Consider the following 27,518-nt stretch of genomic DNA (forward strand, 5'->3'; position numbering starts at 1 on the left):
TATCGGGTAATTAAGACTGAAAGCTTCTCTAAAATGACATTGGACTGTGAGAAAGGTTTAATGAGATACTCGATGTTAACTACCCATAACATGGAAAATGATTATCCTTCCTCATGCTGCTAAATATTTATTAACTTGTCAATTTGTTCGTTTTGATATTTAAAACGTAATTATTTCACATGTTTTACTGCTCTTAATCGCACATCACAATCTTTAAATGTGTACAGTATAGCTCTACCAGATGCATAAAGCGAAATGTGACTATGAATATCACAATATTGCATTTTGCAAATCACTAATGGACATTCTAATGGCATAGATAAGTTTCTTGCAAAGTTTACGAAGTGCGAAATGCGTTTGCGAAATGACAAGGTGCTATTTATCGAGCTATCACAACAGGAGATTTGATCGTAGATCGCAATTTATTGAAGATGTTTTAAGATAGTCACAGAGAAAAGTACGATTTGCGATTTCCGATGTGGATTTCATCCTTAGTTCATTTTGCAAGGTTTCGCTAGGTATTTCCTTAGAGTTAGGTATTATTATCCTAAGCCTAAAAATTCAAAAGGGTCCCCATTTATAATTCTAACCTTAGCTATTGTGCTTTATAAATGGGGAGGGTTGTTTCGTAGTACAACAATTGGCAATTCACTTGGGAGAACCAGTTATCTCTGAGTAGTTTTATGAAATTTCTAAAAACTTTCAAAGTAATTAGAATTATAAGAATAATGATTACATGAGTCATAAGGTAAAAAACATTTCTCTGGAGTCATCATTACTTGCTCACTCTACTTATTTAATTACCTTACTCTTGTAATGATAAAAATATAAACGTTTGCATCAGCCAATAATAAGATTTAAAGTAATATAGAAGGTGTCTTCTGCAGATTAGTTTTTTCGTGTTTACTCATTTATCACAGATAGATCCTCTGTTGTCAGCAGGCACTTATAGCCTCGACAGGGTTATCTTTCAACCAACAATGATTCATTATACTAATTTTCAAATTTCAAAAAGATATTCACTTTCTTTGAATCTCACTTGGACCTTGTCCCTTTTTTCCTTTTTGAATATAATCTTTTTCTTTTTGGTTTCTTAAGTCTAGGCGTGGTAACCTAATAATGACAATGCCATTTAGTGGTCGTAACTAAACTGAACAAGCTAGCTCTTGATGAGACCCCTTGTCTTTTGATCGAGGAGATCATTATCTATTACCCTGTTTTGATGTATAGTATTGGTAATATCAGTTTAATTATTTCCCTATGAACATGGGAAACAAGCTCGTAATGAGACTTTTTATCTTCCAAGTTTCATATATTTTAGAACTATCCTCTGAGAAAATAAAATTTTATCATATGGGGTGAATCATTGGTTCTTTTAAGAATTTTGGGTGATAATGATAGAGTTTACTCATCTGCAGAAAGTCCTTACTAGGTTAAAGATTATTTTCTTGACTAATAACAAAACATTCATAATCCATAAACATAAGAGTTTTTTCGTAGAATAAATGTTTTAAGAAATATCAAGTTTTCTTTATTACTCAAATGCCCTAGTTATTTCTTTTAACTCTTGCTTATTTATAAAAGAGAAAAACATAAATATTATCAAAGATTTTATTTTGAAAAGCCAAAAGCAAATACTAGTTAACCATTATTTTCCTAAGAATCCTAAAAGCAACATGTTACAAAATTGGAAGAGGTCTTAAAAAAAGTATTTTTTCAAAATTTTCCCATTAATGGGCAAAGAATCCTTCTTACCTGACAAGTCTTGTAAAAGAAACGTTGATTGTCCAATTTTTTCAATGATTTGAAAAGGGCCAAGCCATAGTCTTTGGAATTTGGTATGTCTACCTTTTTCCTCGTGTGCTTTGTCCCATTTCAAAACCAAGTCACCTACTTCAAGAGTTTTTTGACTGGCAGAAGTTGTATCAAAAGAAGCTTTGACTAATTGTTGATGATGGAAGTGGGTTTCTTTAGCCTTTTCTCGTTCTTCTTCAAGCTTGAGAATCTGAAACTGTCTAGCCTGGAGAGAAGAAGAAGGGTTTTCATTGATGAATTGTACTAGGGAAAGAGATGGGATTTCTATGTTTGTGCAAAGAACAACTTCTTTCCATAAACTAAATCAAAAGGAGAAGAACCAATAGAGGCTTTCTAAGTAATTATGTCTGCCCATAAAGCAAATGTTAATGCTTTGTGACAATTCCTGTGATTTTGATCAATAGTCCTTTTGATAATTCTGATGAGGTTCTTGTTTGTTGATTATGCTAATCCATTACCTTGTGGATAATAATTGGTTGAATATTTCAACTTGAAACCTCAATTTAGAGCAAATTCCACCATTTTATTGCCAGAAAAAGTAAGATGCATTTTCAAACATTAAAGCTGAGGGTAAGCCAAACCTGGTAATTTTGTACTGATCAATGAAGTCTGTGATGCTTTTTGTATTAGCTATGTTTAATGGGACAGCTTCTACCCACTTTATAAAATAATCAGTAGCTATAAGGATGTACCTATGCTATTTGGAAGAGTTAGGAACAATCTCACCAATTATGTTTAATCCCCATTGCTCGAATGGTTGTTGTATGTAAATTGGTTGTAAAGGGAATGATGGCTTTCTTTCTCTTCTGGCTGTGGTTTGACAAGTTTTACACTTTCTTGCATATTCATGTGCATCTTTAAATACTATTGGCCAATAATATCTGGCATGCAGGATTTTGTGAGCTCTGGTATTTCCCCCGAAATGTCCTCCAATTGGTCCATCATGTAATTCATGCACGAACTTTTAAGCTTCAGGTTTCTCCAGGCATCTTAGCAATACTGAATCATAATTTTTTCTAAACAATACACCATTGACTAGTTCATACTGATTTGATTTCAATCTTAAAGCTCGCTTTGTTTTATAATTAAGATGCATAGGAGCATATCTGTTTTTAGATAAAATTTCAAATCATCACATTGTGATTGTGTATCATTGAGGCTTACCTTTGATATTTGCACTTCATTACCTTGATCTTCTTCTAGTGGTAACTGGGAAGCTTCTATTAACATCTTGCAAAAACCTTGGCCCTTGACAGTTTTAGCTGGCCAGATTTCTACATCATATTCTTGAAGCACAGTAACCCAATTAGCTCTTTTCTCCCCTGCTTCTCTTTGGATTAATAATTGTCTTATTGTAGGGTAGGGTACAACTATCTTTGTATGGGCTTTAAGAAGAAAGGGTCTGAAATTTTTCAAAGTTTTAAAAATAGCAAATGCTCGTTTCTCGATAGCTGAATAATTTAATTCAGATCCTTGCAAGTTAGAACTGAGAAAAGATATGGGTGCCTCGATATTTTCATCGTTCAGCTGTGTCAAAACTGCTGCATATGATGTATCGGATGAAAACGTATATAATACAAAAGGTTTGAGAAAGTCAGGGGTTGTCAATGAAGGAGCATTAATAATGGCTTTTTTAATCAACTCAAATGACTCTCTTTCATCCTTGTTCCATCTGAAAACTGCATTTTTTCTTATCATTGCTTGAAGGGGTAGGACAATTTGTGAAAAATCTGGAACAAATCTTTTTAAAAAATTAATTTGGCCTAGGAATGATTGCATGGTTTTTTTCTTGTGTGGGTGGGGAATCTTTTCGATCTCTTGGACTCTATCAAGATCAATGTAAATTCCTTTCTTGGACACTATAAACCCAAGGAGTTTGCCTTCTGGTAAAGCAAAATAAGATTTTTTGGGATTTAATGGAATGCCATATTTCTTGCATCTTTTGAAAATGTGCTTCAGGTCACTTAAATGATTGTTCCTATCCTTAGAGTAGATTGTGATGTCATCCAAGTAAATAACAACTGATTTATTAAATAGACCTTTGAAGGCAATCTCAATAGCACATTGAAATGTGGCACCGGCGTTAATGAGTTCGAAAGGTGTCTTCTGATAGGCATATGTTCCCCACTTGGTCTTGAATGTTGTCTTCAATATGTCATCTGGATGCACAAGAATTTGATTATATCCTGAGAATCCATCTATAAAAGATATTAATTCGAAACCTGCAATTGATTTCAATATTTGTTCCATAGTAGGCAAGGGAAAATTATATTTTTGACAAGATTTATTCAGGTTTCTAAAATCAATACAAATCCTAATATCACCGTTCCTTTTGCTTACGGGTACCATATTTGATACCCACTTAGAATGTCTAACAGGGAAGATTATTTTGGCCTTCAGAAGCTTTTTCAATTCAAAATTGATTTGACTCTCAAGGTTTGGGTGAATTTTACGAAGCTTCAGTATGTTGGGACGTTGTCGCTTGTTCCTCCCAGGATGATGAAGTTTATAGGAAATTAGTAAATCTTGCTATACCAAGTGAAGACAGATGGGATCACTTGTGTGAATTTATCGATTAACTTTCATCAACAACTGAAAGATAGTTGGGAAACACTTTTTGGGGACCACATCATCAACAGATTCCTAAAAATACTACCAGCACTTAGTAGTTTTGAAATTCCTATAGTTTTGTACTATTTTTGTTTTGAAAATACCTAGGCGAACTTTTTGTATAAATAACTCCTCCTTCGAGTTATTAAGGGTTGAACCCTTGGATGATCTTTTAGAACAGAATTGTAACCGAGCTAGAGATTTGCTTCAAGTTAATGGAAGGATTCTGAATTTGCCTACTATAGTTTGTCTCCTAGTAAGTTTTCTTATGTGCTTATTTCATTATGTCTTTCTTCATGTATTTAACTCTTTATACAGAGATCTGGGTAATATCATACTGAGCATCAATCAGTCTTAAATCCCCTATGAAGTTATAAACAATAATTAGGGACTAGTTTATAAGACTATATGTTATTATAAACTCCTCTATATCAATTAATTGTCACACCCATCTGCATTTGTTTAAATATATTTTGCTCTACAGGAAACATTGTTTGCCTGTATTGTTTACTTATAACCAATCAAATATTCTCTATGAATATTTAGGAAGTTATATTTCATCAAGATTCTGTTATTCACCCATTTTAAATCAATTAACTATAAGCAGACAAATAGCAACCCTTTCATCAAACTTAGTAATTGTTAAGGTTTAAGCACCTGTTTTCAAATTATACATAACATTGGTCATCCAAAAACTTTAAAAACAAACAAAAAAATTTAGATTCTCTGACATGACTAACTGACCTAGAGTCATCTCAGAGGATAACAACCTCTATATGATGAAATACTTAACAAGATAAATTCACTTACAGAGGAAAATATATGGTATACATATGAAAATAGTGTATTTAATGCTCTGATATTCTATTTCACCAATATGGATGTGAAAACTGGGACGCTTTAGTCACTTTCATTAGATTTAGTGAAAATATACTTGAATATGATTATGTTGTGCAATAATTGTTGTATTAGGAGTTTCAAATGAAATCCAATATAGAGACCTCCAAATGAGAAGCAATGGCAGCTAGGGGTTGATCTAGAAAAAAAGAAGAGAAGTCAAGAAGTGCATCAAGATCAAAGTCAACAGGCAGAAATGGCAAAATAAAATATTGGTATCATGATAAATCAAGACATATTAAGAAAAAATTTAAAAAGATAGGAACCCAGGGAAGACTCCAAAAAGGAAGAAAATATAGTTGAAGCAATTCTATGCATGGTTGACCATGTCTTATCTATTTGTAATGTCCCACAATACTATGAATAATGGTTGTTAGAATTTGGTGCTTCACATCACATGTGTCTGTGTGGTCTGAAATGCAGATGCAAATTAGAGTTTAATTTAATGTCAACCCGGGAAGGTAAACTTAGAAGTGCTTATCTAAAATATATAGATCTAGAAAGATTCCTAATTTGTCCAAGATCTTAAAGTCCCCTTACAGGAACACATTCATTAAGATCTCTTTAAATAACTAATCAAGCCTAGATCTAACAATTGTTTGAGATCTATGATTCTCTTACAAGAACATATTCTACAAGATCTCTTCCAAAATTAGATCATCTAATTAGAACTTAAAAGCGGAAATGAAGTAAACCTAGATCTAATCATTGTATGAGATCTTATGGTTCATTTACAAAAAAACTTTCAAAAAAGATCCTTCCAATATTAGAACATTTAATAAAACTTGAAAGCTGAAATCAAACAAAAACATAAAGTAAATTATAAACAAATAAGCATGCAAGTGAGGCCATGGGGGCCCTCCATAACTCCACCAGCACACCACTTCAATGGAGACTCAGATGTAGAAGCAAAATTGAAGTATGATCCTTTATTTCAAAATCTCCATTACAAACCAACTCTAAGATTACAACTCTAAGCTTCTAAGATTACATACTCCAAAATTCTAAGATTACAAAAAATTCTAGATTACAAATGGAGGAGATTGTACTCCTATTTATACAATGGGATGAGTAAGAAACTCATAATTATCATCCACTAATATACTTTCCCATTATTACAAAATATGATCCCACAAATCTCTCAAGCATTTTTAACTACTTTCCCATTATTACAAAATATGATCCCTTTGAATCCTGCATAAATCTCTCACATATCTTGGATAAGATATCCCAACCAAATCCTCCATGATCTTCTCCTTAGGAATTGGATAAGATATGCCAACCAAATCCTCCATGCTTTTCTCCTTAGGAATTAGATAAGATATGCCAACCAAATCCTCCATGATTTTCTCCTTAGGAATTGAATAAGATATGCCAATCCAAATCCTCCATGATTTTCTCCTTAGGAATGGGCTTGCATAATTATCTCCTTAATATGGTGGAGGAGATATTAATTCTTCACATATTTCCTACACATCACAAAACTCACATATTCTTGAGATACATAAAAATATGTATATTTTCTAATAATTAATCATAAATTCACTTGTAATACAAAAATGAATAAAATGGAAAATAAGAAGGTGAAACCCAAATGTATGTATGAAGATGATATGATAAAAGGTTAATGGGATGATGAAATGTGAGGAATAGTGAAGAAAAAGGTGGATGAAAATATGACATTTATGAGTCCCAACAGTGTCCAGATAGAATTTTTTTTTCTTCTTATCAAGTTATTGATGGTGGTATTGTTCTTATGGGAAATCATGTGTCTTGTAATATTGTTGGGGTTAGAATAATCAAGATTGAAATGTTTGATTGCACTATAACAACATTGAAAAAGGTTAGACATGTCCCTAAATTAAAGAAGAATTTAGTTTCGTTCAAGATTTTGAATTCTCAAGGTCATAAATGGATTTGTCAAGGTGAAGCACTTAAGTTGTCCAAGAACACTTCATCAATTATGAAAGCTACAAAGACTTAAAACCTTGACAAAGTGGAAGGGAGTAGACAAATAAATGAAGTATTGATGGTATTTGAGGAGGAAAATGAAACTATTTGTTTATTTAATTAGTGGCTAGATAGTATGAGCGAGAAAGGGATATAGGTATTTCCAAACCAAAAATTACTTCCAAATTTAAAATCTTTGAATTTGAAATTCCACAAACTTTGTATTTTTGGAAAGAAATGTAGAGATAAGTTTAAAGAAAGAATTCATAACCGTAAAGTTCTTTTAGATTATATCCATTTATATGTTTGAGGACCATATTATATAATTTATTTTAGAGGATAATCATATTATGTAACATTTATAGATGATTTTTCTAGAAAGGTGTGGATCCATGTCTTAAGAAGAAAATATGGTGTGGTTAATGTATTTAAACAATTTAGGGCTATGGTAGAAAAGAGAACTAGTAGGACAATCAAATGTTTAAGAACAAATAATGGAATTGATTCCATATCCTTAAAATATGAAAAATATTGCAAAGAATCTAGAATTGAAATTCATAAAACCACAGTATGCACTTCCTAATAAAATGGTTCCATATAACACATGAACACTCTTCTGAAAAGAGAAAAAAGCCTAATTAGCAATTCCAAATTGCAATAAGAGTTGTTGATAAAAGAAATCACTACTAGTTATATCTACTAAATAAACCACAATCATTTGTAATATGTTGCAAAATTTTTGAAGTGGTAGGTACATACCATCATAGTGATTACCCAAATTTCAAAAAAGTCGGTTATGCTCCTTATGCTCTTACTCATAAAATACAGTGTTCTAAGTTAGATACTAGATCAAATAAGTATGTCTTTGTTGGTTATGGTGATTTATTTAAGGGACATTGATTGTGAAATCTACTTCCAACAAAATCATCATTATCGGAGAGGACGTATTTGGTGGATCTCCCCAATTAAATTAGACATTGTAAAATTTGATTTCAAACAGTAAAAAGTACCACTAAATCAACAAATCAAGTTGGATACAAAACCATATAGATAAAATAATTATTAGGAAGAAGTTGTAGATGCTAAAGATATTTTGGAAAATGTGGAAATTCCACAAACAACACCAAGAAGATTTACACAGGACGAAATTCCTCCTAAGAGGTATATTGATTTTGTTTCATCTAATTATTCGATTATTGATGATTGGGAACCTTCTTGATATTAGGAAGAAATATATGATATAAACAATGTTAAAATGGAGATGGAAATGAAAGAATTGATGTATTCCTTGGAGAAAAAAAACCAGGCCCCACACAACTTCCAAAAGATAGAACCTGTTTTGTGTATAAGTGGGTTTTCAAATTGAAGAAGGATTTTGATCGTATAAAGATATAAATCTATAAATATATATTGATAGAAAAATGGTATTCTCATCTGTACAATATTTATTTCTATGAAATATTTGAATTATTTGTTAAGCTTGTTTCCATTCATAGTGTATTAACACTAGTTTCTTTACATGATCTAGAGTTACAAAATTCAATAGTTAAAACAACACTTTTAAATGGAAATATGGATGATGAAATATACATTAAAAAACTAAAACGATTTGTTCAACATCACAGAAGAAGTTTTGTTTTCATGCTCAAGAAGTCATTGTATGGCCATAATAATATCCTAAGGAAATTGTACATGAAGTTTTTTTCTTCATGGTGAGCAAAAATTATAGTAGAAGTGAGTATGACCATCATGTTTACTTTAAAAGTTTGAATAGTATATCAATTATATTGGTTTTATATGTTGATGATATGATGGTTGCAAACAAAGCAAGAAAATATCAACATGGTAAAGGCTCAATTGGCTAGGAATTTTCATATGAGAGATCTAAGAGTAGCATAATTAGGCATAGATATACAAAGATATGGGGAAAATGATTAGTTCTAGTAATCACAATAGAAGTATGTGGATAAAATACTCCTGACATTTTGTATGAATTATGTGAAACCTATAAATATCCCTTTAACTTCTCATTTTAAGTTTTCTTAAGGTTTATGTCCTAGTAGTGTGGAAGAACATTATTATATATGTCTCATGTACTATATGGTAATGAAATAAGAAGTTTAATGTATGCAATGATATTATTAGGCCATGTAATTAAATTGAAGTTGGTGTTGTAAGTAGATACATGAAATATCCAAGAGATTACTGAAAAATAGTGAAATATGTTCTTTCGATATTAGAGGCATAAATGATTATTGCATCATCTTTAATTGTTGTAGTGATATTGTATGTGGTTATGTTGGTTCATATTTTGGAGGTCATTTGGACAAGAAAAGATCTACTTTAGGTTGTATTTACTATTGTAGGAGGATATATCAGTTGGATGTCATAGCTTCAAAAAAAATTCTTCATCCACTACTGAGGTAAACTCTAGCTCACATGCAAGCAAGGATAAAATTTGGTTAAAGGTTCTTTTTTATGAGTTTGAGAGAATACAACAGAATGTGATTTCATTCTATGATAGTCAAAGTGTTATTCATTTTGTTACCAATTCAAATTATCATAGTAAGAGTGATCATATTAATATTAAAAACCATGTTTTAAGATAAGTTATTGATGTAGGTGGAGCAAATCTTAAGAAAATCCATGCTCAAGAAAATTATGCAAACATGTTTACAAAACCAATATTGTTAGAGAAGCTATAATATTGTTTTGCTTCTCTTGACTTACATAAGAGGTGATAAAGGAGGGGCATGTGATGTAAATTATTGTCTAAGTGGAAAGTGATAAAGAGACTTGAGTATGTAATGTGAATTATTTTCAAAATGAATAATTTTAAATAGTGACAACAATTTAAAAAAAACTATATTGTAAAAACTAAAACTTACCTAAAATAAATATTTAATAATTATATACCATTAATAATTATATAATAATGGTAAATCTAATTATAATATGTTTTTTTATAAATATAATGCCAATAAAACACCTATATTTCTTTTACACATTGTAATGCCTTTTACCAATTAAATGTTGCAATGTTATCTTTGTATCATTATTTTCTTCAATTTATATTTTATTCTTGCTTGTAAATACCAAAATATGGATTCAATTCTCTCTATTGTCATACTTCCTATATTATATTTGAGTAGCATGCCATGAAGAAAGCCTTCAACATTATCATAAAAATGTTTAAATCATTTCTGGTCTGCATTCGATTCTCCTTCTATTCACATATTTAAATCATATATTTTAGTGACATGTCATGAGCATAACCATTGAATATTATCATAAAATTGTTCATCCCATTTCTTATCTGTATTCGATTCTCTTTCTGTTCACATGTTCAAATCCTATATTTCAGTCACATGCCGTGAATACAACCTTTCAACATTATCATTAAAATGTGTCTTATTTCAAGTATATATTCGATTCTCATTCTAATCTCATATTTGAATCCTATGTTTCAGTCAGTCACCTGGGATAAGACAACCTTTCAACATTATCAAAAAAATGTTCATCTTTCATGTATTTATTCGATTCTCTTTCTGTTACAAGCTTTAATGTATTAATCCTATATTTCAGTCACAATCTGTGAAAACAAACTTTCAACGTTATCATCAAAATATGTTTATCTAATTTCGTATCTCTATTCGTTTCTCTTTATATTTCATTCGCTTGCCATGAAGACGAACTTTCAACGTTATCATAAAAATGTTTATCTCATTTAGTATCTCTATTCGTTTCTCTTTAATTTTCAGTCACATGCCATGAAGATAACCTTTCACTGTTCAGCATTATCATAAAATTGTTTATCTCATTTCATATCTCTATTCGATTCTCTATATATTTCAGTTACATGCCATGAAGATAACCTTTCAACGTTATCATAAAATTCTTTATCTCATTTCGCATCTCTATTCATTTATCTTTATATTTCAGTCACATGTCATGAAGACAACCTCTCAAAATTATCATAAAAATGTTTCGTATCTTATTTCATATCCCTATTCGATTCTATTTCTAATCTCATATTTAAATCCTGTATTTCAATCCTATATTTCAGTCACATGCCGTGAAGACAACCTTGCAACATTATCATAAAAATGTGTCTTATTTCATGTATATATTCGATTCTCATTCTAGTTTCATATTTGAATCCTATGTTTCAGTCAGTCACCTGCGATAAGACAACCTTTCAACATTATCAAAAACATGTTCATCTTTCATGTATATATTCGATTCTCTTTCTGTTACAAGCTTTAATGTATTAATCCTATATGTCAGTACATTATGTGAAAACAAACTTTCAACGTTATCATCAAAATATGTTTATCTCATTTCGTATCTCTATTTGTTTCTCTTCTCTTTATATTTCAGTCGCATGCCATGAAGACAAACTTTCAACGTTATCATAAAAATGTTTACTCATTTAGTATCTCTATTCGTTTCTCTTTATATTTCAGTCACATGCCATGAAGATAACCTTTCACTGTTCAGCATTATCATGATTCATAAAATTGTTTATCTCATTTCATATCTCTATTCGATTCTCTATATATTTCAGTCACATGCCATGAAGATAACCTTTCAACATTATCATAAAAACCTTGATCTCATTTCGCATCTCTATTCGTTTCTCTTTATATTTCAGTCACGTGTCATGAAGACAACATCTCAAAATTATCATAAAAATGTTTCTCTTATTTCATATCCCTATTCGATTCTATTTCTAATCTCATATTTAAATCCTTTATTTCAGTTTGCCTGTATATTATTAATTTAGAATTTTTATTGTTATCGTTTGAGATATCTTTATTTTATTTTTCCATCTTATTTCCTACATCGGAGTTGCAAATAGTGTTGCCATGAAGATCGTTTCCGCTGAAAAATCGCCAGAGTTTGTTTTTAGAGGGCCTGCCCCTGTCTGATCCTTTTTCCCTTCTCAAACCAACGACTCTTGAGAATGCTATTCATAGATCTTTGTTAATGGAGAGTTTAGTATTTTAATTATGTCATTAAAACAACAATATATTAATTATATTATAAGTTTAATATTTTAATGGTCATTAAAACAACAATATATTAATTAGTACAGTCAAATTAAAAAAATTAATGATCAAAAAAAATTATTATAACATGAATAATGCTTTATTAATTTATATATTTACATGATTAAGCATGTATAAAAAGGTTATAGGTCAATTTTAACTTAAGAAAAAAAAGACTTACACATCTTATTATAAAATGTACAATTTTGCTAACTAAATTTGCTTATATATAATGAATGTTATAAATAATAATGAGAAACTTATTAGAATTAGAATAATCTCAAATTCCTAAGAAATTGATAGGTAGGGAGCCACAATCTAATTTTTTAACTTATTAAAAGTAATGAACCATTTTGCTAAATAAAAATTGCTTATATATAAATAAATGTTATAAATAATAATGAAGAACTTATCGGGAAGAATTTATTGGAATTGGAATCATTTAAAATCTATAGGAAATTGGTGGGGGAGGAGCTATGTGGCACTGATCTAATTTTTTAAATTTATTATAAGTCAATGCAACCTAACAAACTCTACAGCTTAAGACTAAGCATATTCCCTGGAGAATCAATCTAGACCCTCAATTAAAAATATAAAATTAAAAGTCAACAAATCCTCATCCACCTTAAATTAAAATAAGAAGCCTTTGGAAAATATGCAATTTATTCGAATAATATTTCATATTTAATTTGCAATGGCTAGTCAAAATGATTAATATATGATCATAAAATTGATGGGTCAATTGGATATTTTGAAAAATACTCTAAATATGTAACTATATTGGAGATTTTGAAAAATACTCTAGATACGTAATTGTATTGGATATGGAAATGTTAGGTCATATATCTTAAAATTTTCATGATTTAAAAATGTTAGGACATTATTTAGTAAGATTTTTCTTATTATTCAAATTTATGAATGGGAATTTTAAAAAATATTTAATAAATTGAATATGTAAAATTAAAAATGAAATATCAATGTCTATATATAAATTATAATAAAAGTATAGTTAAAAATAGTTAAAATAAGTGTAATCCATTTATAAAACACATAAAAATTAAGAAATAAATATATTTAACAAAAATAAAAAATTTAAAACATTTTATATAATAATATTTCATTTGTTTTAGACTTTTTGCATGTTAAAAAAATTAGACTCCTTATTTGTCAAATAAATTTCATATAATGTAAGTATATACTGTAATATATATTATATGTGGTTCATCTCGTCTTGATGATGAACCACACTTGTTGGTCACCTGTTGGTTCGAAAAGTGTTGGCCAAAAATTTCTCTTATATGATTTCTACAGAAAAACATTGCTTAATACTTTTAATTTTATCAAATAAATTACATAAATTTTATTTAGCTTTCATTTATAAAGAGTTTATATAATTTAATATATAATTTTAATGTTAATATTTAATATCACAGATATAAAATTTATTTACCTTTCATTTATAGAAATTTATTATATAATTTAATATATAATTTTAATGTTAATATTTAATATCACAAAACTATAAAATAAATTTAATTTTTACTTAATACATATCATAATGCACTAAATTTTGGGAGAAACAAATACCTATGAAAACTTCTTCCAATGAAAATCATTTTGAGCAAATCACAAACCAGCAATGAGCTTTTCCCTCTCAAGTAGACTTGATAAAAGGTTGAGAAAGGTAAAGAATTTCCCATCATTACTGTGTAGCCTCAATGATAATCGACTGCATGAACATAGATTTATATCCTAGCGAATATTGTAATAGTAAATTTTGGTTCACCTTTAGAAAATAAATCATCTGAAATACATGGATAAGTATATTTTTTGGATGGCTGGTTTCTCTACTCATTTACAACTAATGATTTTCGTTTTAGAATCAACCAATACCTTATTTAGCTTCAATAGAGACACACCTCTCAATATATGGGTTTCGTATCCTAATGAATGTTAGTGTAATCTATAGGAAAGCATAACTACAAGGAAAATTGTATTTTACAAAATCATTTTTAAGTATTTTTATTTATTTTTTATTTTAATGGATGTTTATAGAAAATTTGTGTAGGACGAGGTTTTAATGGAGTCCTTTTAATCCTTAGACTAAAATTAGTCTTAGTTCTCAATTCACTTATATAACCGAATACATTGCAAACAAGATTGCAATGCAATGGTATACCTGCCGAAGGAAGACAACCATAAAATCAAGAATCTGGTATTGGCATTTGAAATTTATGGTAGTTTGAATGTGCAGCATAAATCTGTAAAAATCCAAGGCCCAACGCAGACGTAAAACACTACTTTTTCACCGTAGTTGTGGTGACTGAATGGAGCTTTTGCGCCATCTCTTGCAACTAATCCTCCTATGGCAATGATTCCAAAAGGGGGAGGTTTCTTGCATTTGAGCACACCCGTGCGAATATTGTTGTTCATAACTAATCTTTTTATGGGAATGATTCCTAAAGTAATCCTCTTATGGCAATGATTCCGCGAATGGATCCTATTTTTTAGCGTGCCAGCAGCAAATACTGTTCATAAAATACTATTCATATTTCTAGTATTAGCCTTTGAAATGTATGGCAGTCTGAATTGGCAACATCAACGCCTTAAAAATCCAAGCCCAAACCAGACCTAAAAACATTGTTTGTTCCCCACAGTTTAGGACAACCGAATTGAGCTTGTAGCTTGTACACCATCTCTTAGAAATTATTTAGTCCCCACATAATTATTAATTTCTATTGTTCATTGGCATTTGAAATTTATAGCAGTCTAAATTGGCATCATCAACGCTGTAAAAATGCAAGGCGCAAACCAGACCTAAAAACACTGTCTGTTCACCACAATTCAAGACACCATCTCTTGCAGATTATTTGGTCTCCACTTAGTTATTACTTGCCTCCTCGATATAACTATTTTAGAAATAAGATACCGGAGATGGAAAATAAGCACAATCTAAAAAGGTTGCTAGATAACTAGTATATTGTAATATATTAAATAACAATTTCAGAATTATTCAAAATTCTCATCTTTAAAATATGACCTTAACTCCATTATTTCCGAAACTCACGTTGTGTAATCATTAGTGTTATAGTGATAAGAAAATCCCACTAAGTAACAACATATCTATTAGCTTCATGATGATTACTATTACGGATACAGTGAAAATAGATAAAAAAAAGAGTAGTAATACCATGATATGATCTAATACCACTGTGGAGAACCTTTTTGAAAGACTGCCGCAGAAAAAATACCATTTCCCCAGCGGTGGAAAGGCAGTTGCTTATGAAATGTGGAGGAAAAGTGAAATGCTTGCGTGGAGTGGAAAGGACGGCATTGCTTGTGGAACAGACTAGCCGCAGCCGCCTTTCAATAATGGCGGATGCCCAATTAATCGCTTGTGGTGGACAGACTTTCGGCTTGGACTTTACTGTCTCAACACCTTTCATCTCTCGGCACCAAATGAAACGAGTCATATCTGTGAAGTTCATTTATCCTTTTGGAGAAGAATGCCTGGCTCTTAATTAGTTTAAGATGGACGGCGATGGTGGCAGGTAGAAGCAAGCATAGGCGAAGGTGGCAGCAAGCGGGAGGTGGCGTGGCAGGTGTAAGTAGGCCTGTGTCAAGTGCATAATCTGGATCTTGACACCACAAAATCTTGACACTACAAAAAAAACTTGACACTACAAAAAAAACTTCCATAGAGACTTAAAATCTAACATAATGCTAAGTTGTTATGAATTAATGTAACTTATGAATTAATGCTAGCTTGAGACTAGTATTAGTTGACATTGATTCATTTTTATCCAAAGTTTATTGATGGCTAGCCTCCAAAGACTTAGGATATTGCCCCTTTTCCTGCAATAAGACCTCCAATACAATACCCAATCAAACACTAACAATGTTTTTAAAATACTATTAAAATATAACGATGATTTAAAGCTTTGGTTAAAATACAACTAATGCTCGGTCAACGCATAGCGATCGCTATATACCTACCTCGGCAGGTATAATAATACATTGCAAATAACAACTCAAACTTTAATGGCCTCTTGTACTCCATTTTCTTAAAAATACATTATTTTAAAATAACCACCACTACATCAATGCACTTACATATCTCAGTACATTGCAAATAAAAACTCAAAAATTTATCGCTTCATGTATTCATTTTTTGTTTTAAATATAATAATTCAAAAATAAAATATCGCCATTGTATATCACACTCATTATCACATATAATAACATAAAGTGTCGTGGTACGCAATACAAAATATTGGTGAAAAAATATCCAAAACACTATTTAAAAAATGAATTTGTAATGGTTTTGGAACAAATAGACATAATAGTGCACACAATACCATGTGTCCCATCTGTATTTTCACATTTTTAGATTTGTTTCAATTTTTAATACACATTTAACTATATTTATATAAATTACTAATAATAATAATTTTTTTAAGATCATAGCTAAACGAAATATCAAATTAATATATGATGTTTTTTTATGATAAAAAAAAAAATAGACAATAAACTTACTTTCATTGGATGATTTGATTGCAATAAGATAAATTAAAAAAAAAAAAAAATACAAAATCACAATCAAATTTATAAAACATTGTTTTAAACCAATTCTACTAATACACATTAAATATATAATAAAATTGTTACAAATCCAAATTCAATAAAACATAAATAATATATTGTATTAGTTAAATATACAAATTCAATAAAACATAAATAATATATTGTATTAATTAAATATACAAATGTTTTGAAACATAATTATACCATTTTTACTTTTATTACTCAATGGTGATTCCAATAACTTCAACGACCTATGTCCTTTTTTTTCTCATACAACCTCCCTATTGTTCAATTATTTAGGATTGCTGAATTTGCCAATAACATTCGTCCACAATGCATTTGGTTGTGTTCCTAATTTTTTAATCCATCTCATCAGCACCAATAGCTTCAATATCCTATGTTCTTTGTCCTCGTACAACATCCCTAGATCCCTATTGTTCAATGATTTAGGATAGTTGAATTTTCCAATAATCTTCGTATATAATGTATTTTGGTGTGTTTCTAAATTTTTAACCCTATCTCATGCTTTGCCAGCTAGAGTTGTTTTCTGGTTACATGTGTAAAAACGTGTTTTCTGGTTACATGTGTAAATTCACGTTTTTACATTTGTTTATTCATCAAACATTTAAATATTATTAGTATGTCAATTTATTGTAATATTTAACATGTAAAGAAATGTTATAATGCTGGATTTACATGTCTGCAGAAGATCAATTGGACTGACCTGGGATAATATTACCATATTTTATTATTAGAGTTTATTTTAAAGGACTGGGTAATATTATGATAAAATGGTAATGTGTGAATGAATGATGTACTGTGTCATTATAAAGTAATTTTAATTAGCTTGAATCACAAAACATATCGGATATGAAGAAGTTTTATTATATAAAGAGGTGTATTTTATAGTGTAAATAAAATGTGTAATTTTCTTAGGTCCAATTTTAAATGGGCACATATATCTTTTAAAATAAAAATAATATATTTTTAAATAAAAAATAATGTGTTTTATAATAGAAAACAAAATAATTTTTAAATGAAAATAATGTTGACTATAATAAAAACATAAAAAATCTTAATAAAAAAAGTGAATCATAATTAAAAAAAAAAAAAAAAAAAACAAAAATAATATATGTATTTGGTTAATTTTAATTAAAAAGATTATAAAATAATAATAACTACATTCTCATTAAGTTATCTAAATTTGTTTTTGATATATTTCATTTTTACTCTCAACTATAAAGAAAATATATTGATGTCCATGTTATGTTACATAATTTTAGATCAAGCTTTAAAAAAGTAATTAAAAATAAAAATATTATTTTTCACTTTGAGTTTGAGGAATGTGTATAATTCTTATACTTTTAAAAATATTTGAATATAAGGCTTTAAAAAACTATTTGAATATCCCTATGTATATATATATATATATATATATATATATATCGAGATGAGAAAATAAGGAAAAAAAATTACTAGTAAAGCTGACCATAATAAAATATTTTAATGTTTAAATAGAAAAAGTAATTATAAGTAAAAAAACTTAATTAATTTTAAAAAAAGGAGATTGTAATCCTTTCAATTTTTATTATAACTTTGATATATGGCATTTAAAAATATTATTAATAAAATCTGAGAGCGTGGGAGGAAGAGAGAACCCCTGCGCATAAAGACCAATTTCTTTCCAGGAAAGGAGTGGGGATGGCCAAAACGCCTGAAAAAGAGCAACAGGGAGAAGGCATACATCAGGACAGGAGAGTCAAGGAGACCGACAGGGAGGAATTCATAAGGAACGTCTCATTTGAAGTTGGGCAAGGGAGCCAGGCAGCAAACAGGGGCAAATAGCTTCACTCAAGCAGAGGAACAGGTCGCAAGGGCAGAGGGAGAGCACGACAACCCGGTAGCCAAGATTCTAAAGCAACTTCGCCAACACGACAGAGACAGGGTTGAAAAACAATGAAGCATATGGTGCAGGAGGCAGAGAAGGCCTATAACGAAGGCACCGATGCAGACATACGAAGACTTATTTAGGAATTGGAAAACAATGCTATGCAGGATGATTCGGACCCGGAGATGGAGGATTGGGGCCACCTGATCCCTGACCCAGGCAATACAAGGGGACGCATGTCCTTATACAAACAGGCCCTTCATGTATACTGGGTGGTGAAGCGGTTATTGGCAAAGGCAATGGAGCAGGTAGCAGTGGAGATGGCAGAAATGGCTCAGGGAATACCAAATCTGAGGAGGGAGATGAAAAACCTCCAAATTACTTTGCTGATGCAGGACAGTAAGCTGGAAGATATACAACAACAACTGAAGAAGATAGCAACAGCGCCCCGAGAAGAAGAGATCAAGCCTGAGATCATGGTAGACTAAACCTTCCAGATTATGCAAATGGTTTTCTTTGTTAGTCCTCTGAGAACTAGTTCTCCTTTTTCTTCTGTTTTAAGTTGATTATGTCGATAGGAAACTAGATTAGCAATTTTGAAAATGAAGTGTATTTGGCATGGATTTGCAGAATTAGTCCTTTTTATTTTTTATTGGCATATAAAGACTTAAGGTGGCCAACAGACCCGGTTTCCCTCCCGGGCGGGTTGAGGTCACCAAACGCTTGTATTTTTTTCAAACCGTTTAAATAGAAAATCAAAGGTCCCTCATTAGCTTACAAAAAAAATATATTATTAATAAAAAAGAAATTTAAAAATATAAATATTGATGATAAATAAAATATTATTGGGTTAAATGATATTGGAGTATATTCCAAATATATTAATTAAAAAATCATTTTAATGTCATAATGGGGACCATAAAAATAAAATAAAAACTATGTATATACTATATAAATCAATTCATAAAAATTAATTTGTATAGTTAAAACACTTCAAGTTTTCTTACTATTCTAATTTTGAATCTCTTTTTTTTTTTTTTTTTGCATATATTTGCCATTCAATTTTGTTTAAACTATAGTAAATGTTTGGTGGATTTGCAAGTTTAAGCTCTGTAGTATACACAATACAAGTGACAAAAGGGATTTTCAAGGCATTCAATCCATTTATGTATTCAAAACTCAATTTGAATCCATTTGTACATTCGAAAATGTAGTTTAAGTAATGAAAATTTTTGCATGCTGTCAGAGAGAGCGGCCAATCTGGATCCATCTTAGCCACAAACCTATCAAGCACTAAGAAGGGTCAAATCTCTTTAGGTGTAAACCCTTTTCCAAATGTTTCCCTCTAATATTATTTTGCACCTCAAAAAAATGGATCCCTCTCAACGCTTATTATATCTATGATTAAGAAAGACCTATATGAATAGCGAATAATGAAATATAAAAACACAATATGATAATAATATGTATTAATGCATTCTCAATAAAATTAATTGATACCCACACAAAGTATTAGTTATTTTTTTAAATTTTATTGCCCCAATCAATGTTTCTAGGGATGAATAGTCTCACCATACAAAATGATATGAGAGTGTATTAGTGAATGTCATTATCGATCACAATTGTCGCTATCATGGTGCTTTAACTTGGTGTTAAAGGAAGCACATTATGGTGATTTTATTTATATTAGGATCATAATGTTAGTATGGAGTTTAGCTATTCCATGGAAGTAGGCACATGTGATCAACGAGCTTAATTTAAATAGATGCATAAAATTAAGCAAATTTTTAACATACCTTGAAATTTGATTATTTATAAGTTTGAAATTCTAGTATGTATTATTTTGATATGTAAGGTTTTTAGCCTTATGGGTTAACTCAATTGGTTGAGTTCCAATCATTAAAGCACATTTTTGCAGTAGGAGGTCACGGGGTCAATTCTCCTTGACGCTCTTGGGGTTAGGCTCTACTAATGCACCGGCGGGAAGTGATCCCTTTGGGTGGATCTTCCTGAATAGTTTCCATGGACGTAACAGTCACTAATCTTCGTTGTCCGTGAACCACATCAAAAAAGATATGTAGCTTTTGCAAACTTGTATATCTTATAAAAAATTGATGCGCCATGGGAAAATTGTGTTTTTTTAAATTTGGGCTCCTTCCAAAGAGTAAAATTGTACAGCATATCATGTATCGATTTTTTCAAATATGAATATGAAAATTTCTCTCAAGGTACTTCAGTAAATCTCTTTAGGCACCAAAAAAATCTACATTCTAAAAATTATTTATAAAAATGTTACAAAAACATGCCAATATGACTTGTTTAAAATTAATTTTGAAGAACATCCACAAACCCTAACATTTGTTCAAAATTATAGAGAAAAAACCTAGAATTTTGATAGCCTATGGTATTGTATCTCCCCTCGGTATCAGCAAAATTTCACACTCTTAAACTTCTCAAAAAAATGTTTTAGTGAAAATAAAAGGATGAATCATTTGAGACTAATTTCAATATTAGTCACAAACCCTGGCTTGTTAGGTTCTATTTTTAAAGGAATAACAAACCAAAAATTGAAAATTTCACCCCTTGTACTTAGATATTTCACCTCAATATCATTAAGGTTTTTCAATGTAAATTATTCTAGAAAAGAAGTTATGGTGAAAATTCCAAGGTATCTTGTTTGTAGCAGCGTAAACCTAGGATCGTATATCTGATACCAAATTTGAATAAAATGTCTTGAAAATGATAAAAAGTAAATGAATACAATCCACATCGATGGGGAAACCTCATTTTATAATAAATGCAATGTATAATAAAAGATGAGATTACTCTGTTATGATTAAGGTGCCTAATTTAGTTCAAATACCAGTCCAAATACATAATCAGCAAGACATATGAATCACATTAGAGGCTCAATTAGCATAAATATTTAAATTCCAAATAAAGTAATTAAAGAATAGAAAATAAAAAATGGCACGCCATAAATATTCACACATCACACATAGACTTTACCTCGGAAATGCTTAATTAGGAAAATCAATGAACCTTTAATATTCATTTCTTTTATATTTTGGATTCAATATCAAAACCAAATTATAATGAATATTGACCTTGGTCAACACCTAAAATCAATGTGCCTATACATCACTTGATATCTATCAATCATTATTATTCATCATCTCCCATTAGTGTTGCATGATGTTCTATTTAGAGGAATAAAAAACTCGAAGTCATATCTTATTTATATTGACCATGATCCTATGAATATCAAGATTCCTAAGCATGTTTTGACCAATTCCAAATGTATTTGATATCCCTTTGACCACCAATCTTGATCTATTACATGCATGCACTCGACTACAATCCCTTCAATTTCTCTAGTCAATTATCATGTTTTCTTAGTTTCTCATCTTCCTATTGATGTCAACTAAGATAACTACTCTTGAATTAACTATCATCTTATTTACTCAACCATTTAATTCACTTAAACTCAACTATCAATTAATCATCTCATTGACTTGACTTCAACTATGCTATCAACTTATTTTCCTAGTTAGTTCTCCCCAATTAGAATTATTGAGGTTCATTTGTAGTTGTCTTTCTTGGCCACTCAGTCAACCAACTGAACTCAAATCACCTGCATAGAGTACAACACCTCAACACTATCCCATGTGTCGTCTTCTTTGCATAAACTATCAATACCATGCATTTAATGAACTAGGGCACCCAAGCCCAACTCCTCTCTAGAGAAAAAAGAAGTTAACATTAGTCATTAACTTTATTAGAAAGTATGAAACATTCTTCATCATATCTACTTTTAAGAATACCTTTTTTCATTCCACCATGTCTCTAATGAAATATTATTGTACATCAATATGTTTTTTCCTTTAAGGTAAGATGGGATCTTTCCCAAGAAGGTTGCATTATGGCTATCACACCTATCCTTATTTCTTGTTGAGAAAACCTAATCTCTAAACATAGCTAGCCTGACTAGATTGATTCCTTGGTTGCATGAATGGCCAGTATCTATTCAAATTCTATCATCAATAGCACCATGACCAACTGCCACTTACTCATCTAGCTAATAAATCCTTCAAACAACTTGAACACATATCCATTATTTGACCTTGTATCATCCATTTCTCAAACCAATTGGCATTGAAAAATTCTCATATAGTTTTTTCATTATCATCCTCGGTTCTTCCATGGTAGTAGATATCAAGATTACTTATGCCATGTAAATACTTGAATACCCTTTTCACAGCAAACCAATGCTCTTTAATAGTTTTTCCACACATCTCCTTAGTACTCCCACTGCATGAGAAATACCTGACTAAGTGTAGATACCTACAACACTTATTTATGGAACATAGGATGTGTCCTCTCATTCTTCCTATGTCTTTAAAAATTTATAAGTAGATATTCATTCCTCAATAGGAATTGGTACCTTGACTGGTTTATAATATTGCATGTTGAAACGTTTCAAAATTGTCTCAATGTGTCCATGGGGTCTTGGATATATGGTGATTGGGTGCTTTGTTAAGGCACTCCTTGATTTGAATTCATTGGTTCAATTCGCTACCATGATCGGGATGATATATTGGACATGATGAAGATGTAGTCCCACCAAGATTACAAAAGAAATTGTCTCAATGTACTTCCTTTAATATAGCTATAGTTTCCCAACTATGGAGTCTTTTTGGATCTCCATTTGAAGAATAAAATGTGTAGAAACAACATTCTTCTTGTTGAATTTGGACGATAGTTTTAGCTTCACCATCCTAATTTCTCCCATGTCATTTCCAACCAACATGTCATCAACATATAGCACTACATATATGGAACACATTTCTTCTAACTTGAGGTATACATAGTGATCATCTTGGCTTCTTTAGTATCCCATTCCTTGGATGTACATGTTAAAATTGTGGTACCACTTCCTAGGTGATTACTATAAACCACAAAGTTTCTTTCTCAACTTGACCAAATTCTCTTTTCCCTTTATTATAAATCATTCAAGCTATTTCAATGACATTAATAATACATTATTTTATACATTAATATATATTCATAACACACAAACTATACATTAACACATGTCAACTATGGTAGGCTATGGTTAACATTATCAACCATAGTTAACATGGGCATCATATTCAATCATATTTAACATAAGTGCAACCATAAGTATCTATCTAGAGGTAAACACTAACAAACTAACTACAACCATAGTCAACTTTATTGACTTTTGTTAATTATGGTTGATTATGGTTGACATAAGGATTAAAGTTTAATGTTTATTAATAAGGTTTAATAATATTTATTAATAAGGTTTATTAATGAGATTTAAATAGTAAAGTTTAAAGTTTGTTAACAATATTAATAATAATATTAATAGCATTTATGTGATCAATAATGTTAATAATATTGATATTAAGGTTTAGTAATTTTTTTAATAAGGTTTAAGATTTATTAATAATATTAATACTAAGGTTTATTAATAAGCCTTACTAACTTTATCAATAATATTAATAACTTTATAATATTATTTAAATATTAATAACTTTATAATAATACATTAATATATAAATTAATATGTTAATAATAAAATTATATAAACATTAAAATGTTAAGTTATATGTTAATATATTAATCTATCTATTAACATATGTCAATCATGATTGATTTGATTAACCATAGTTAACATGGACATCATGTCTTTTCATGATTAACAATAGGGATTATGTTGAACACTCATGTAGTTAGCCATAAACATCACACACAATATACCCATAGTCAACCATGGTTCACCATACTCAACCTTATTCAAGCATGGTAAAAAATAGTCAACCATAATCAATTTTTAAAAAGTTATACTAATAATAAAAATAACTTTATAACTTTTTGCAACAACATAACTACATTCAATCATGGTCAAACTAGATAAGTTATGGTCAACTATGGTCAGCATGATCATACATGGTTAACTCAGTAGCCCATGGTCAATATGATCAACCATATTCATCTATAGTTAAATATTAACAACCATGGTCACCAATGTTCACCCACAGTAAACCACAGTTGACCATACACAACCACATTGAAAATTTTGACATTGCAATGTGACAAATAAATATCAATGTCACAATGTATAAAAAAAACAATATTGAACCTGCCACCCAGAATTCATGCGCGCGCTCCTGCTACTGATGCCGCCTGCAACCTGTTTTGCTTCGTCCCTCGGCTGCTCGGATGGCCCCTCCGGAGGCTCCACCAGAGGAGGCAGCGCTTCAGCATGCTTTCTCGGCATTAATCAACTCCTTACCTCCTCAGCGTGCTCACCCTTCAGTTTCCAAGTTTGTAAAAAAAATTGAAGGCTTACAGGAAGTCTCTCTCCCTCCTACTTTGCCCAGAATGGTTGCTCTTTTTCTGGCTGAAAAAGGTCTTATAGGGAAATTTACAGGTCTCTGGCCCTCCCCAAAAACTATTCAGAGGTGGGTGGAAAGGAATTGGACAGACAAAATTCAAGGAAAAATTTCTATCAGATTTTGTGGGAAGGGTTACTTCACCTTTCATTTTGAGACAAAGGAAGACAAGGATTTGATCTTCCGCAATGGACCTTACTTCATGGATTCCAGAGGTTTGTACTTAAACAAATGGACACTGGACTTCGACCCAGAGCTTGATATTCCTAATGCGGTCCCTGTTTGGGTTCGTCTTCCTCACCTCCCATTGCATTGCTGGGGAGACGAATCAGTTCGTGCTATTGGAAATGCGGTCGGGAAATACATTGACCGGAGTGAGCCAAGAGACAACATGCAGGCTTGTGCCCGTATTTGCGTTGAAGTTGATTTGGGTAAAGGTCTTCCAGAAGCCATTAAACTTAAAGTCGATGACTGGTCGCACATTCAGCAACTCGACTATGAGCAGATCCCCTTCAAGTGCAAGGTATGTCATGAGTATGGTCACTTTGCTAATCATTGCACTAAACTCTCTAATGTTGATAATAATCCGCAAGAAGAACAATGGGAAACTATCAAAAAGAAAAAAACAGCCCCTAGCCACAAACTTCCCAATGAAGCTGGTCCTTCCTCACAACCCCCTCCCATCTCTCCTATCTCTTCTCCCCCACCCTCATTCCCACTTCCTTCTTCCCCTCAACTGCCTCAATCTTATATCCGCCAGCTGAATCCCCTACCTTCCTCTCCCTCCTCCAATCCCTTTCATGTTCTCTCCCTTCCTAAGGAATCCCCTGCTCCCTTGATTCAATCTGAGCCCCCCTCTTCTCCCCATCTTCTGGTCATTTCCTCTTCCCTCCCATCAGATCCTCCCCCACTCAGAATCACCCAAAGTAATTCCAAGGAACATGGGTCCTCTCTAGACGGTCAAAAGAAGCAGGGAAGAAAGTCTTCCAAACAACACAGGGACGAGAACACGCAAAAAGACATAGCTCTAGGGCTCGAGAATCTAATAGAGTCATACATACAAGAATCAATAGATAAAGAAAAAGCGAGTAAAGATAAGGGAGGGAGAGCAACTCCTTGAATCACACTTTTGAAATGATTAAAATTCTTTCATGGAACAGCAGGGGACTAGGGCACCCCTCCAAAACCAATGCCTTAAAGGATCTTATAAATCAAGAGCAGCCATCCATTGTTTTATTGCAGGAAACAAAACAGAGAAAGTCAGAAATTAGCAAGATCATTGAATATCATAAGCGCTACAAAGGATGTACATGTGAAGCCAAAGGGGCCTTAGGCGGGATTGCTACTCTTTGGCGTCAGGATGAGTGGAACAGTGAAGCTGAAGTAATAGAACAGCATTGGGTAAAGACAGTATTGAGGAACAATATGAGCAAATAGCAGATTGTAATTTTCAATGTCTACGCCCCTAATCATTATAGGGACAAAGAAATTTGCTAGGATTCCCTCAGCAAGAATATAACAGAAGAAGACAGCAGCAACATCATCTTAGGGGGCGACTTAAATCTAATATTACATGCCAATGAAAAATGTGGGGCAGCTTCATGCTAGACCCTTTCAGAAATCAGCTGGAAAACATAATGCAACATGGGGATCTGATCGACATCATCCCAAAAAATCGTAAATACACCTGGAGTAATCGCAGATTGGGTAGCAACAATATTATGGAGAGACTTGACCGATTTCTGGTAAATATCTCCCTTCTTTCCACCTTTTCAGCTGTCAATGCCACCATTCTTCCCTTTGTTGTCTCAGATCACTATCCCATTACTTTAGCTATTGATTCGCACTACCCTCTAGGGCCTCTCCCCTTCAAATACAACCATATTTGGAGCGACTACCAAGCAGTCAAAAGTCTGGTCCAGCAAACCTAGTGTCAACATGTTGAAGGATCTCCAAGCTTTATATGGGAAAGTAAACTCAAAAATGTGAAAAATGCGCTCAAGAATTGGGCCAAAATGTAGTACAAAGAGCCAGAGAAAAAAAACGAGAGGTGAAAGCCAAAATTGAAGATTTTCACTGTGCAATAGAAAAACAAGAGTATCATCAGGCTGAAAAGATTCAAGAAGAAAATCTTTATAATCAGTTATGCAGTATCAGAAGAGAAGAGGAAGAAAAATGGCATATAAAATCTAGGCAGACTTGGCTGAAAAGCGGAGATAAGAACACTGCATTCTTCCATAAGCAAGCCACTGTTCGGCAAATTAAAAACAACATAACAGCTATCATAGACAATGCAGGGAC

This window comes from Pinus tabuliformis, chromosome 1_2 (assembly GCF_031772625.1).
Source record: "Pinus tabuliformis cultivar Carrire ecotype Pingquan chromosome 1_2, CPIR1, whole genome shotgun sequence".
NCBI lineage: Eukaryota > Viridiplantae > Streptophyta > Pinopsida > Pinales > Pinaceae > Pinus > Pinus tabuliformis.